Below are 14,638 nucleotides of genomic sequence, written 5' to 3'. Positions count from 1 at the left end.
TTCCATTTAGGTCTGAAGCTTAAGTGCTTTTGGTTCCAGCGAAGTCCAGCCAGCTCTGCCTGCCTTGTTTCACCCTGCTGGCAGCTTCCCACAGATGAAAAAGAAACATTTATTGGGCTTCTTCTAACTTCTCAGGCATCATAACTTAGAGTGCACTTGGACAGAAAAATGTTCTATAAATATAGAGTCATGCAAGGAATGCCCAGAACCAGAGTCTTATCTCTAGTTGTTGGGTAGGATTTACTGAAGCTACCAAATTGCATATCACTATCTAAATGTCAGAGAGTGACAATGTGGACAATAGGAAAAAGAAGAGTTAATAGGGATGGATGCGTGCTTACAACTAAGAATCACATGCATGCATACATATGCAGTTATGTGCAACTAATGACATGTTCAGTGGGGTGTGGTGGCCTCCTCGGGAAATCGGTGATGCCCTTTAGCCTGTGGTAAATGGTGTGGGGCTTAGCTGGGATCCTGGAACCCATTTTGCCCTTCTTCTTGCACCGTTTCCATCCGCAGCTGTTCTCCTCATAGCAAGGCCTTATGCCTTGCTTGCTTACATTCTTTCTCAGGGGAGATGATTCAGGCACCTTCCAGTGTCTACCACTGACTTCCAAGAAAGGTTTTGCTTCCCATCAATGTGCTGTGCCCCATGTGGCTGCCTTCCCACTTGCCACCTTGAAGGTGGCTGCAGGATGATGCTGTGACTCTTTTCAGGTGCTTTGTGTGGCCTCTGGGATAAACAGTTCCCTCCCCTCTCCTCCCCCCTCCCCTCTGCTTCCTTTCCCCCCCTTTCTCTGCCTTACCCTCCCCGCTTCTCCTCCCTTCTCTTCCATTTCCTTTTCACTTTCTTGTTTCCTTTTTTTTTTTTTGTGGTCCTGGGGATTACACTCAGATTCTCCTGCACACTAGCCAAGCGTCCTGCCACTGAGCTACATCTCTAGCCCTTTTTGAAATTACTTTTGAAACAGGGTCTCACTTGAATTTGGGATCCTCTGGCCTCAGCCTCCCAAGTAGCTAGGATTATAGGCATGTGCCATCACTCCTAGTGCTCTGGGATACATTCTTTCTGCCACAATCCTTGTTGTTTGGTTAGTGGTGAGACATGCTAATTCTTTACAATTAAAAAAAAATTTCTTGCTCAGAATCGAGGACTGAACATTTTTTCCCTGGTTAGGACGAGGTTTGAGGACTGGTGTGAGCTGAAAGCCACCATAAAGGCCCTGGAAAACCCTTGGGGTCAGTTCTGGGTCAAAGGTGAATTTATGGGGAGAGTGGAGATTGCTGTGTAGGTTTGAGGGAAAACCTCTCTTTTCTTACTTTTCTCTCGTCTCCTTTTCCCTGTTTCTTCTCCACTCCTCTCCCTTCCTCCCACAGCTTGTCTGTCCCCCTCACCTGCTGCCAGCTTCAGTTTTTCTTCGGCTGTGGTAGGTACTCAGGACTCCACACATCCTGGAAACTGGCTTCTCCAGGTGCTCCATCCCTTCCATTCCTAGAAGCTGATGTTTGGGAACTGGTAAGGGGATCTTAACTGGAGTGTTTTGACTGAAGCAAGTCCATGAGTCCAGCAGATTGATGTTAGTTTACATGGTGTTAAGTTCCCAGGATTTTGAAGCCCAGAAAGGCCAGGTGCCTTGTAGATTTTGAAGCAGTTGTGCGTGCATGTGGAGGGGTGGTACATATACATGCATGGCTACACTCAGAGAGACATTCAAGGGAAGGAGACAGAGAAAGAGAGAGAGAGAGAGAGAGAGAGAGAGAGAGAGAGAGAGAGAGAGAGAGAGGGACCCTTCAACATATAGTGAATGCTTTTCTAAATTTCTCTTTCCTTTCCTTGGCAAATATTCTTACATAAACGGATATTCATAAGAGAAATAAAACTCCTCTTTTTCTGGTTGATTGCCTCCTCAGTGAAATCCCCAATTTAACATCTGAGCCCTACTATGCATGCAGACACTGTTCAGTGTCTATATTACAAAAACAAATGAAGTGTTCTGGACCTACCCCAGGCGCTTGGCTTGTCTTTTTGCCGCCTCTGACGAAAACCAAGAATACATGATGTTTTATTCTCTTAACCATCCCCTCAGGGGTTTGAATCTCACCCAAATTTGAACCATTTTGACACACACAGAAAAAGTGATGAATTTAAAGCTGTCAATCTAAGAACAAACCCCACTCTACTTGGCCTCTCTTTCCAATTTACCAGGGCAACTTACAGAATAAAGAATACATCAAGAGCTGAGTGTTTGTTTTTCTTTGCCCATTTCCCCCTCTTTCTTAAAAGTTGTCCAGGCCTACTTGAGTTATAGTGCAGTTTTTTCTTGTCAGAGTTGATTTGATTTCTGGTTCCCTTGCTTCCCGGCCCACTCTCTGTGTCATGATGCAGGGGTGGCAGATTGATGGGGAAGGATTCAGAATGCTGCTCTGGATTTGGGTTTCAGCAGGAGCGGGGCTGCTGCCAGAGACTTTTAGCAAATGGACCAGGAGAGGTGGATCTGGGTCTGGACAGAGAGGGCTCAGGGGAGGAAGCACCTTGTGGCGTGGGCTGGCTCTGCTGTTCTCACCTAGCCATTCTGACCCTGGCCCACTGTTTGATCTGTCCCAACACCAGCAGACACCCAACTTCTTGTTGTTGTTGTCTTCAGTTTTCAGCAGTTCTATTATGATGTGTATAGATGAAGAATTTTTCCAGTGTTTCCCTTAGGGATTTAAAAATACAGTTTTCTGCCTTACATTCTTTCTCCCACTCCTCTGGGATAGCAATGCCGTGAATGTTGGCCCTCTTGGGATTGTTGTGTAGGTCCCTGTGGCTCTTTCAACCCTGCCACCCCATCCACTTTTCTCTCTGTTGTTCAGATTGGAAACTCTATTGCTTTATCTTCGCTTTCCACAATGCTCTTTAGTGTCATAGCCATTCTGAGGTTGACTCCACCCACTGGAATTTTTATGTCAGTTATTCTTTTTCTGTTCTAAAACTTCCATTTGGCTCTGAAGACCTCCTGTGTTTGTGCTGAGACACTGGTTTCAGGACTGTCTTTCCAATGGTTTCAGTGCTTCAGTAAAGTATTGTTATATAGTTGCTTTTGAGTCTGTCCAGAAAGTTCCTCCCCTGTGTCACGCCTCCATTTGCCTCTGGCGATCGCCTTTTCCCCAGCCCAGTTGAGCATCCAGTTGCTTAGTAGTTTTGAATTGTATCCTGGACCTTTTCACTATTATGTTAGGAGATGCAGAATCTTGTTTAAATGTTAAATTTGGAGACGGTTGATGTATTTGTCTTAACAGGCAATTGACCTGGTTGAGTTCAGGCATCAAGTTCCAACCAGCCTCGGATTTTCATGTCAGTTTGGTTTTCACTGCCTTCGCAGTGTGTCAGGTCTGTTCTCCCGCACGCTCCCCGATGGCCAGTGTATGACTTGGGCAGGGCTCTGTCTCTTAGCTCATGTCTCAAAGTCTGCAGTACATCACCAGAATCAGATTCACGAGTGTGCGCTTTTAGGGTCAGTGCCGTTCTTCACAGACCTCTGCGTGGGACTGTTTCCTACACCACTCCTTCTCCTCAGCTGTCCAGGATTCCTGGCTCCCTATGGCTTCTAAACCTCTGGCCAGAAGATTTGGGTTTTGGGTCCTTCTGCTGTGCCTGTACTTTGCCTCATGCTTCCTTTGACTGTTCTGGGCCCCAGACCAAGGGGCAGGGAGAGAGACAGTGGGGTTCACATCACTTTCATGGGGCTGCAACCTCATGTGAGAAAGGAAGCTGCCTTTTGCTTAGAATTTTAGGTGGCTTTGGGTCTCACTGTGACTTCTACCACCCCAGACACATGGAATGCAAGAATGGAGAAATAGAGAAAAGGGGTGTAGTGGACTGACAACTGGTGGTCAACTTATAACCCCCAGCTGAACTGAGTAAGCATGGTGCTGGGTGTGGGAGGCCCACCCGGGGACTGTTGCCAACAGCATAAGAGGCAGACCTGGAGAAGAAGAAAAGAAGGCTTTTGGGAAGTAAGGAGCCTGTTGGGAGCTGAGAAAGGCTGTTGCGAGCTGGTAGAAGCTGTAAGGAGCTGTTGGTTCTTTTGGAGGAGCTCGTCATGCTGGCTTTCCTGATGAACTTGGCTGTTTTTCTCCTCTGAGGAGCTCGGGACCTTGTTGGCACTGAGAATAGCTTTGGTTCACTTTGGGGTAGCTCTGGTCTTCACTCGGAGCATCGCTTCCTGGCTCTAGAGGGGAAGATGGTGCACTGCCAGTCTCCTAGGGAAGCTTGCTGTGTTGGCTTTCCAGATGGGAACTCAGCTGTCTTCACCACTGGAGGAGCTCGGGACCTCACTGTTGCTGAGGATGGCTGTGGTACTTTTCAGGAGAGCTCTGGTTCTTACTTTGCACATCACTTCCTGGCTCCAGTAGAGATCCCTCAGCTTGCTAGCACAGATCCTTCATCCCGCTGGCACAGAGTTCCTAGATTCCACCACTGACCTTTGGACCTTCCCAGTGCAGATCCAGGAAATAGGCCTGCATGAGATATTGTTATTGGCTCTAGTAACCCAGGTGGACTTGTGGGAGGCATTGTTATGAGCTATAGGTCTTCAGCTGGAGTCATGCAGGACATTTCCATGGGATCCAGGCCCTTGGCTAGATTCCTTGATCTTAGTATGTGCACAGATTTCCTGCAATCTTTCGTATATCATTCTTTGGGTGACTATTAGAAATAATCTTGTAAAATATGTGTCCTATATTATATTGTTCCCTTTGCAACAAAATCCGAACCATAACAGGGGTAAAAATGGGGATTCTTCCAACCTTTCTGAGTAGCAGGAGCTACCTGCTCTCCCTGAGCCTGAGCCTGAACTGGGGGTGGTGCTCAGGGCTTGCTGCCTGTGCCAGTGCCCGCTGCCTGTGCCAGGCAGCACTATAGGAGGCAGGAGAGATACCAGAGAAAAAACAGAAGAGCTCGTTCTGATTCCCTTACTTTGAAATCTGGTTCTCTTCCCCAATCTGCCAGCTCATGTTTACTTTTCAGATTCCTCAAATAACTGTGCTGTGTGTTCTGTCCAGGTTTTGTTGCTGTATCCAAGTGGAAGACAAAAAGGGAGAATGATTTTACCTATCTGACCCAGAATAGAAATTGAGGTCTTTTTTTGAAAGAGATTTTGATGAGGTATCTGAATTTTAAGTGTCACCATGCAACGTGACTGACCCTTGCTCTTTTTGAAGCAGGGCCTGAGTCTGAGAAACAGGACAGTGCCTTGAAAAAGCTGAAGGAAAACGTGTGAGCCCCACTTTACTCCTGGTCATATTCCAGCTACAGCTTAAAAGCACTTTCATCTAAGGGCATCAGAGAAACACAGAAGCTAATACCCACAGACACTCAGCCGCAGCTGGGTTCATGCTCTGTCCAGACGCCATTTTGGGCCGCCCCTCCCCCAACAACTTCCTCAATCCGGCTTCTCTTGCAAAAGAGGGATAAACAATTCCCTGCAGGCATTGTTCCCTGCCCACCAACAGATGCTCTTAATTAGCACAGAATTGCAACAAAATTACTAAATAAATCTATTTTACTTCTTTTGGTTTGTTTCTCCCAGATTCGAACACATCAACACACCCTCAATGTATTGTTTAATTTGAGTCCAGGGCTCACAACCTTGTTCTTTTCCAGGGGCACAACCATAATGCAGAGGATTTGTGTTAGCCATCTCCTTCTATAGAAAATTGCTGGTTCTAAAACCTTTCAGGAGCTTGATGACAGTGGGAAGTGCATTTGGGGGTACTGAAATTTTATAAAAGTTATCCCAAACATTCCATCAGCTATCCTTCATGATAAAAAGAAATGGATCATTTAAATCATTCATCATCCCCAAAAGAACTACGGTATTGAAACAGAGAGGAATGGATTACTAGAAGCTTGCTTTTGTCTTATTTTATCTTTCATTTTTTACCCCTCTCCCCCATGAAGTTTAAAACTTCTTGTATAAAAATTGCTTGTAAATCTGATGATAGCACCATTCTTTTTTTCATGGGCTGTGTGAGGTCGTTCATGAGTGTTAGGAAACTGAAGAAGAAAGCTGTTATTCCAAATTTTTGAGATAAAGAAAGCTTTTGCACTAAGCAGAGTGGATGGCTGTCTTTCTGGGTCATGGGTGGGCCTGCTCTCCCTCTCTTCTCTCTCCTTTCCTTCTACCTCTTCTCTCCCCTCTTTAGTGCTACTGGTTTTGCTGGGGGTTTCATGGTCATGCAGTAGCAAGTCTAGGCTGGTAGGTGAAGAAGTATTTGAAAAGGTTGTTTTCTTTTATGCATTATCTTTGGGAAGTAAAATCTTGGAATTCAGCTTAGCGTCTTGAGAGAATCAGTTTCTTTTTTTAAAGAAACAAAATTTAATTCTGAGATCACAAGTGATATAAATATCCAGAAGCCTCATGGCTGTGCTCATTGGAGTCTCTTTGAGTCAGATCCATTATCTCGATGCGCAAAATCACTCAGGGATCATTTTTTACCCTTTGGGAAGTAGAATTTCAGATGTCTGCAAATCAGTCACTGAACAACACGAGTTAGAGTGTAGAAAACCTCCTGCTGTCCTTAATGTTTGGAATTTTTTTTTTTTTAATGTAAGGGAGATTTTTTCCTCTCATTAGAAAAGGCTGGTTTTATAATGCACACTCTCTAGAGAAGGAGCCAGACAAAACCTTGTGAAACAAAAAGGGGGCTGCTTCCTTGGAAATTCATAATCCTGCCTGGCCTGAAGAACTTGTCCGACATAGGGGAGGCCCTTTGCTTGACACTGTGATGGTTTAGTGAGCGGGGCCATGGATTTCAGAGGAGTAAAGGGACTCCCATCCCTTGAGAGGTCCAGGAACAGGGCTGCTTCCTTGTGGCAACACATCGTGATGCTTCATCTAACATTTCAGTGGATGCCTGATGGGGACAGACAGAGAGACCAATCCAAAATGATGGTACCTCCACCCACCTCGCTAAATCACTGCTTTACCTGTTTAAGGAAGAAGTATGATGGATTGACAGGCCTGGGAATCTTTATTCCCACCTCCTGGGAGCAACAAGGATGCCATTGTTATGACCATTTGCTCTTTGAAGCTCATGGATAGAAAGCATTTAATGAATCCTGGCATTTAGGAAATCTTTTGGAGTAAAATCATAGTAATAGAAGGAAGATTTAAAAGAAAAAGACAGGATTTGCCCTTTTCTGTTAAATCTACCATTGGCGTTTGAAGGTGCTCAGAGAATTCTGTTTGTGGGAATTTGGGAAAGACAAATATTGGTGAGTGCACTAGAGAATTAAGACAAATGATAATTGAAAGAGATGACAAAAGCTAGTGGTTTCTATGGGGAAATAATCACAAACTGCTGTCAGACCGACTCCAATAAGAGCATTGCTTTATGTGAAATGTTTTTTAAACAGCTCAATCAAAGCATTAAGCCAGAGCACTTCTCAGGGTGTCTGTCTGCTGTGTGTTGCATTACATTTCCATCTGAGACTCCTCAACTTGTATTATTTACTGTCCCTGCTGCTATGGTTCGCTTCTTCGTGGTTCGACACTCAGTTAAAAATGAGAAACATCAGAGTGCAAGGAAGATCCTAGTTGTGGATTTGTAAGGTAGATCTACAGTTTCACCATATTGATTCATCATCCGGACTCACAGCTCCTGATCAGTGAAGTTGTTTTTGTGTGTTACCCCAGGTTAAATGCTGGTACTCTGTCTAAAGCATTTCATTTGTGATGCTAGATGTACTTTTGGACTTCTAGAAGCAGGGACTATTTCCTGTGATCTGCATTTTTTCCAGAATTTTTTATAGAATAATACTCAAAGCTCTGTCTCTTTCTACCTCCACTGTACCTGATAAAGATTTCAGTCAGGCCCCTACAGTTCATTATGTTTATTGGTTGACACAGTTGTGTCATACCAAGTTGCAACACAAGCTTGGCAGAAGACACAGATGCCCACTGACGAATCACTCCATGGTCTCGCCGCACTACCTCCTTGTAGAGAATGTACCTGGAGACTTCCTGTTGCCTCCCTGGGTCTTGTTTATTTCTCCCCTGTTCCACCTGTTGTGACGCTGGGAGGCTGACTGTGTGACCAACCACAGCCTCCCTCTTTTCTGCCTTCCCTTTGAGTTTGGCCAACAGGGAGCAGGAGATTGAATAGGAAGACAGGTAGGCTGGAGTCTGTGTTTCTCCATATCACTTCCTGGGTGCCTAAGGACTCTCTACTATTACCAGCCACAGGTATTGCATTATCCCCTGTGGGTTCCCTCAAACCCTGCCCCTGCCTTTGTAAAACTCTCTCCATTAGCCAGTGTAAAGGTCCCCCCATTATCCTGCTGAGCCTCTGACTGCTATTTGCCAAGTCACCCAGATAACAAAGTTGGTTTTAACCCAGATATCACAGCCTGTGTCTCTCATGCTCTTCTAAGAAAGCTCTCTCTTTTAGGCCAGCAGGCCCCCACACTGGGATCAGATGGAACAGAGGTCAGCAAACTACAGCTTGTGGGCCAAATCCAGTCTGTGGCCTGTTTTTGTAAATGGAGCTTTATTGGAGCACAGCCGCAACCATTTATTTACTTACTGTCTGTGGCTGTTTTGAGCTACAACAGGAGGTGAGGGGATGCAACAGAATCCATATGGCTTGCAAAGTCTAAAATATTTGCTATTTGACCCATGACAAAACCTAGAGGAAAACCATGCATGTGAACTTCACCATTTTCATCAAGAGGCTCCTGGGCCAGATGCCGGGGATACTTGTGAACAGTCCTGTGACAACAGGAGGTCTCAGACCCCAGGCCTGGCAGGCTCTTATGGACCTTGTGTCACCATGGAAAACTAGGAAGACACCGTGTCCCTCTGACATGGAAAAAAATATAACCGAGCAAAGTAAAAGGCATTTGTTAGTTTAAATGTGTCTATAGTTTGTGATTGTAGAAATAACTAGTGTCCTGGAAAGAATGACCTCCCAAATGTTGTCACATTTCTTTACCAAAGTTATTTTGTACGCATCTGCCTTCCTTATCCCCCGGTTTGACCGTGATGTCTCTTGGGAGAGTCCCAGTTTTATTCAGCGCTGTGCTCCCCAGTGTGGAGGCACAGAGTGGCTGATGCTCAAGAAATATTGTTTGACAAAATGGTAATCCACAGCTAACTCAGATGGGCAAAGAAATATGGGAGTGGAGGCCTTCCCTTGGAAGAACTATTAGCTACTGTCCCGTCTTTCGCTTGAGTCTGCCTGCTCAACCTTCACAGGGCAAGAACGGTGACAAGACAGACTGTCCTTGCAGCAAGATACTCCCCAGGGCAGACTGGCTGCAGAATTTGCAGGCCCCCTTGTAAAATGAAAATACAGGGGCTCCTGTTCAAAATTACTGAGAATGGCACGGCTTTGTCAGCAGGATGATAAACCAAGCATGACCCTGCAAAGCCTGCACTGGCGGCGCACCTGGGAAGCCAGCCCTGCCCACAGACCCTTAGAAAGGCAGCCTAGAGGAGGTCAGCGATGTGCTTCCAGCCCAGAGGGACTGTGTGGTGCCAGACTGCATAGGCCACTGGGATGCAGGGACAGAGGGCTCTGGGACTCTGCAAAGACAAGTGTCCAGTGCTGCCTAAATTGGGACTATGCTTTGTCACATCCACAGGGTTTGCATTCACCTCAGACCCTCACAGGGCAGATCCCTCCTCCCTTTGTCCATGTTTTCAGTTTAGCCCCAAGTCACCCAAGCCGCCCCTCTAAGCACAGTCAGCCTAGTTTGTACTACTGTGTCTCATGGGAAGTCTGCTTAGGGTTTTTTTTGGGAGGGTGACAGTACTGGCCACCTTACCTGCCTGGAAAACAGTGTTGCCTAAATTGGGACTATGCTTTGTCACATCCACAGGGTTTGCACTCACCTCAGACCCTCACAGGGCAGATCCCTCCTCCCTTTGTCCATGTTTTCAGTTTAGCCCCAAGTCACCCAAGCCGCCCCTCTAAGCACAGTCAGCATAGTTTGTACTACTGTGTCTCATAGGAAGTCTGCTTAGGGTTTTTTTTGGGAGGGTGACAGTACTGGCCACCTTACCTGCCTGGAAAACAGTGTATATGCACAAATCTTCCTCTTGTCCCCAGACCTCTCCTTTGCTTCCATCATTTTAAATGGGCACCTGAGAGCCATCCTGACCATTCTGAGGAACCCGGGGCTTCCCTAACACTAGATATTTGCCCTGCCAACTTCTGCTCCCTCAGCCCTTCCCGCACCTCGTAGGCAGAGCTGTCCCTTCCCCTTGGAAACACAGCAAGCCTCTTGGAGGTCTCAGGCGGTGACAACTATAGTAAGGAGCTCTAGCAAGGACTTCCTGAGTAGTGCTTCCCTTGGAAATTGGACGGGCTCCCATTTTGCTTCTCCAGCCCTTCATCTGCAGACCCTTGCTGCAAAAGGGGGCTCAGGGGCTCATCCCTAACCAGTTGGTCTCTGGGAACACCTCATGCCCTCTACTGAAAGATGGGGCTTTCCTCACAGTACTAGAAGGCCATCCTTACCAGGGGAGGTGGTGACAGCTTCAGGGTCCTTGTCCTTACATGCACAGCTCAGCAGCTAGGTGGTGTGGCCCTATGACACATTTGTGTGTTCTTTTCCCCCGAAAGATGAGACTTCAGCACTATGGTCCTCAGGTAGGAAAATACTCCTGAAGCTCAAAGCCTAGAAAATGATAGAAGAGAAGAGACTGTCCCTTCCAAATGGAGAGCAGCATCATGTACCATAAAGCCACAGCTTAGGGGCAGCCTGATGGGTGGAATGGAGTTTGCCTTTGATGGAAATACCAAGTTAGACAGTCCCCAGGGCCATTACTATCTCCTGCTTCACTTGTGTGCTGGCTTTCTCAGGCCTCATTTGTCTCCCTGTGACCTGTGTAGCTTTAAGGACAGTAGCTCCAAGAGCACTCCTGGCTGCCTCTCTGCACATGTGCTCATTTTGGTGACAGCAAAGGCAACCTTGGCCTTGTGTGATCCCTCCCCACCTCACCCAGCTTCTCATTCCTGACACACTGTCTGTGTTTGCTCCTCTTGCAGGGTCCCCGGTGGCAAATACGGCTCCAGCCATGGGCAGGCCCTACTCAGTCTTTGGATGAAGAAGCCTGGAGATTCCTGAGCTATATCAGCACCACCCAGGTTGTGCTTCAGGCTTAAATGGGGTTGGAAACAGTGTGAAAGGCACTGATTGCCACTCGGAAAAAAGGGTTTGCTTGTGAGAGGTGGGGAGTTTCTGACAGGGTCAGGATGGAGACCTGGCTTCTGAGGCATTGCTGCTTAAATTTTTCCACTCCCCTAGAGGTAGAAAAAGTGCTCCCCTTTGCTAAGGCATTTTCTCCCTTCCAGGAGTCTCATCAACGCGAAATGTTCTAATGATTCATGCTGAAGTGTTTTAAAGATCCACTTTAGAAAATTGCTTTGGAGAACCGTGTGAAGCACCAGATTCAGCCCTGTGAGTAGGTGTCACAAAACAGCCGTCATCTGGAAGCCTGAGCTCTGTTCTGCATTTGGAGGCATTTGCCTTCTCGCTTTTCTGCTGCAGACTCTTGGCAGCCTGGGACACGTTGGGCAAGAGAGCAGAGGAGACTCTGAGGCAGAACGATGAGAAGTTAATGAATCCAAAGGCTCCCTCTCCTCAGAGCACTTTAAATCATTACTGAGCCGAGGCGGCCTTGATTAGTGACTTAACACACAGTGGCAGCTCCGGCCCAACTCACCGAGGAGTCAGTGCCCCGAGCAGCCTGCGAACCCATCCATTAAGGGGAGTCTGCGGCTCCTGACACGCTAATCATGAGGTCCCACAGTCAGATTGCCTGATCCTGGGGAAAAGGCAGATGGAGGAGGAGGACTAGGCCTGGGGGCCGCTTAGCCCTGACCTGCGAGGTGGCAGAAAATTAAGAACTCAGACTACTTGGGTGCTGAGCATAGCCTCACTAAAGATCCTACTTGTTGACCTGGCCTGACCTAAGGGGCTCTGGATTTTAAGTGTCCTTCAGCCTACTGGCCCTCAGCACCCTTCTTCTTCTGCCTTTTGCTGGCAACGAAGCCCATTTTCATCGTGGGAGAGGCTATTTTTGGGCCTCTGAGAAGCTAGTTTAGGGGTAAAAGGAAGTTCCACTTCTCATATGATGCAGTCGGACAATCATGGGGATTTTATACTCATCATCCAAACATGGAATTTAAAGCTTGTGGAATTAATTGTGGGTGATGGGATGATAAATTGGTCCCTGTGCTTTCCATCTTATTTTTGCTGCTGCAAGTTAATTTGGTGGATTTATACAGACTTAATTAAACTACTGAAATTTTAATTTTATCATTTGGCTTTTCATGAAGGATGGGGAGCTATGACTTTTAAAAACTCTTAGTGACCCCAGAGAAAAATGAGAGGTGTCAAATTTGTAAACTGAATTGGAGAACTGTGAGCCCCACCTTCCAAAATTAGGTTGCTGAGTACAAGATTTCAAGTTCTATTTTATACATATTTTAGGTTAAGGTTATATAACTTTATGAGGCACATTTACTTAGAAGGTGATCTTGAGTCATGCCCTGGTCATTTGAGATTCCTCTTGAACCTTTCCCGTCCTGTGAGCCTCGGGCTGAGAGGAGAAAAATTCTTTTAAAAACAGAAGCATCCTCTGATGTGATGTAGTCTGATGTTGTAACCCCGGGCAATTTACTTGGTTTCTTTGGCTTTCACTATTCCGATCTTGAAAAGGAAAGAACTGGATCAGATTATTTCTAATGTCTCTCGCAGTTCTGAGACCTTGCCTTGCGTGGACAGTGTGATTGATAGAGTTATTAATAACGATGTATTTTTGAGCACCTGCAACATACCAGGAACATGCCTGTGCTAGACCTTGGGGATTCAGCCTCTGCCCTCAAGAAGCTAGCAAATGAATTGTGACGACAGATAAATGACGCATAATTATTATTCAGCTTGGTGAGTGCAGTAATAGAGATTTGGTTGTTGAAGCCCTAGGGTAGAAAGATTCCCTTTACTCCCCTTAATTCCTGTGTGGGCCCTTTGGCTGGATTTAGGGTCCTGATTAATACAAGGGCTGATAAATAAGAGAAAAGTGTAAAAGTTTTATTAAATGTACATGTACATGGGATCTTCAACAAGAGAAAGAGAGCCAAAGAAATGACTAAGGCATGATGTTTTTATAGCTTTTAGACAAAGAAAAATAAACTTGTGAAGAACTGACAGAAAAAAATGGATCTCTGGACTAAGGCATCAAAGTGTAGGACCAGTGCCAAAAGATATGGTGGGGGGTGTAAAAGCCAGTCAGAGATCAGGGTTACTTTAAAGAGTCTGTTTATTCAGTCTCATTGCAGCTCCAAATACCACTCTCTGGTGATTAATGTCCAGCCTTGGTATGGGAAGGACATCCCTCTCAAAAGAATCTTTATGGTTTGCTGCATGTAGGACAAGTCAGGCCAGCTGTCCCTTTCTGAAGTTTTAGTTCCTCAAGTGATTTCAACTTGAAATAACTGATCTCCAGAATCAATCCTAGTTCGATGTATTTTGAGATGGCACATTCTAAACTGCTTCATAGCTCACTAAAAGGTGTCTTGTCCTGCAGAAGAGTGAGATAAAGTTCCAGACCTCACAATGGTTTTGTAATCAGGAACCATTTTATCCAGATTAAGTCCTGTGCTTCGATGCACTTCCAGGTCTGTGGGAGGCCAGCAGGTGGGAGCCTGCACAGATGACACGAGGTGGTTCTTTATCAGAATGTTTTGCTAACCACTGCACCGTCGCCTTCCCTGTGGAATGCAGAGCTTTTTGGCTGCTTTTGCGGCTTATGCCTCATTTAGAACTCATCTTGACAATGGAAGCCTGCAAAACTGGCAGAATATGAGAGTCACTGTTACTTAAAATTTTCACAGTTAGCAGTAGTGAGTCATAATGGACTAGGAAAAAAAATAAAACCTTTGAAAGTATTAAAGTGAATTCCACCCCCATCCTCTTAAGCTGCTTTTCAAAATTAAAAATATATATATATTTCTCCACAAATGTGTGTTCAGATTTGTACAGCAAGGTCCAGCACTTGATTTTTTTCCTACATCATCGCTGCAGGAATCTTTTGAGCACCTCTTTTGTGGCTGGCATTGTGCCGGGGTCTGGGGTATCAAACCTGAATAAAATATCCTCTTTCCCCTTAACAGCTGGAGTGCCAGGAAGTCATGTGGACTCTGACAGAGGTAGACAGAGGGCCGGGAAGGGGCTCGAGGTGGAGGAGATTGGGAATAGAGGCATGGGGCATGGCATAGCCATGGGCATGCTCCTCCTAAACTGGCACACTTTGGGGACCCTGGGGATATGGCTCGGCCATGCATCTTTAATGAAATAGCAGAGGATATAGTATGTGGGTAGAGGATGCAGGACATCAAGTTTAGTTGAGTTAGGTATGTATTTTTTAACATGAAAAAACATGATTTTAAGATGAGATTCTGTAGTCAGTGATACACCGTCTGTTGCTATCAAGAAACAGTTAAATTATAAACACAGTGCTCTGTTCTGCAGAAAGTTTCCAGATCCAGCTTTTTATGGCAACCCCCAAACCATATGCTTCCAGGAAGTAAGCCTTGCAGTAGAAAATCAATCTAAGCAACAGTGGCTGTTTTAGATATG

At 45.8% G+C, this 14,638-nt stretch overlaps 1 protein-coding gene across 4 annotated transcripts in view; it reads left to right on the top strand.

Moving 5' to 3' along the window:
- Positions 1 to 14,638, top strand: part of Mettl24 (methyltransferase like 24) — a 104,801-nt gene that overhangs the window by 17,418 nt on the left and 72,745 nt on the right. For 2 of the 4 annotated variants that reach the window (XR_001232829.1, XM_013510826.1), the window contains exon 2: positions 11,044 to 11,142. The gene's annotated coding sequence lies outside the window, so the exon portion shown is untranslated. Of the gene's footprint in view, positions 1 to 11,043; positions 11,143 to 11,349; positions 11,460 to 14,638 lie in introns of all 4 variants that reach the window. The other 2 variants (XM_013510827.1, XM_013510829.1) reach the window with 2 other exon arrangements.

Source organism: Chinchilla lanigera, unplaced genomic scaffold (genome assembly GCF_000276665.1).
Source record: "Chinchilla lanigera isolate Chin_1 unplaced genomic scaffold, ChiLan1.0 scaffold00010, whole genome shotgun sequence".
Classification (NCBI taxonomy): domain Eukaryota; kingdom Metazoa; phylum Chordata; class Mammalia; order Rodentia; family Chinchillidae; genus Chinchilla; species Chinchilla lanigera.
The sequence above is the reverse complement of the archived record's forward strand: the minus strand, read 5'-3'. Positions and strand labels throughout refer to the sequence as shown.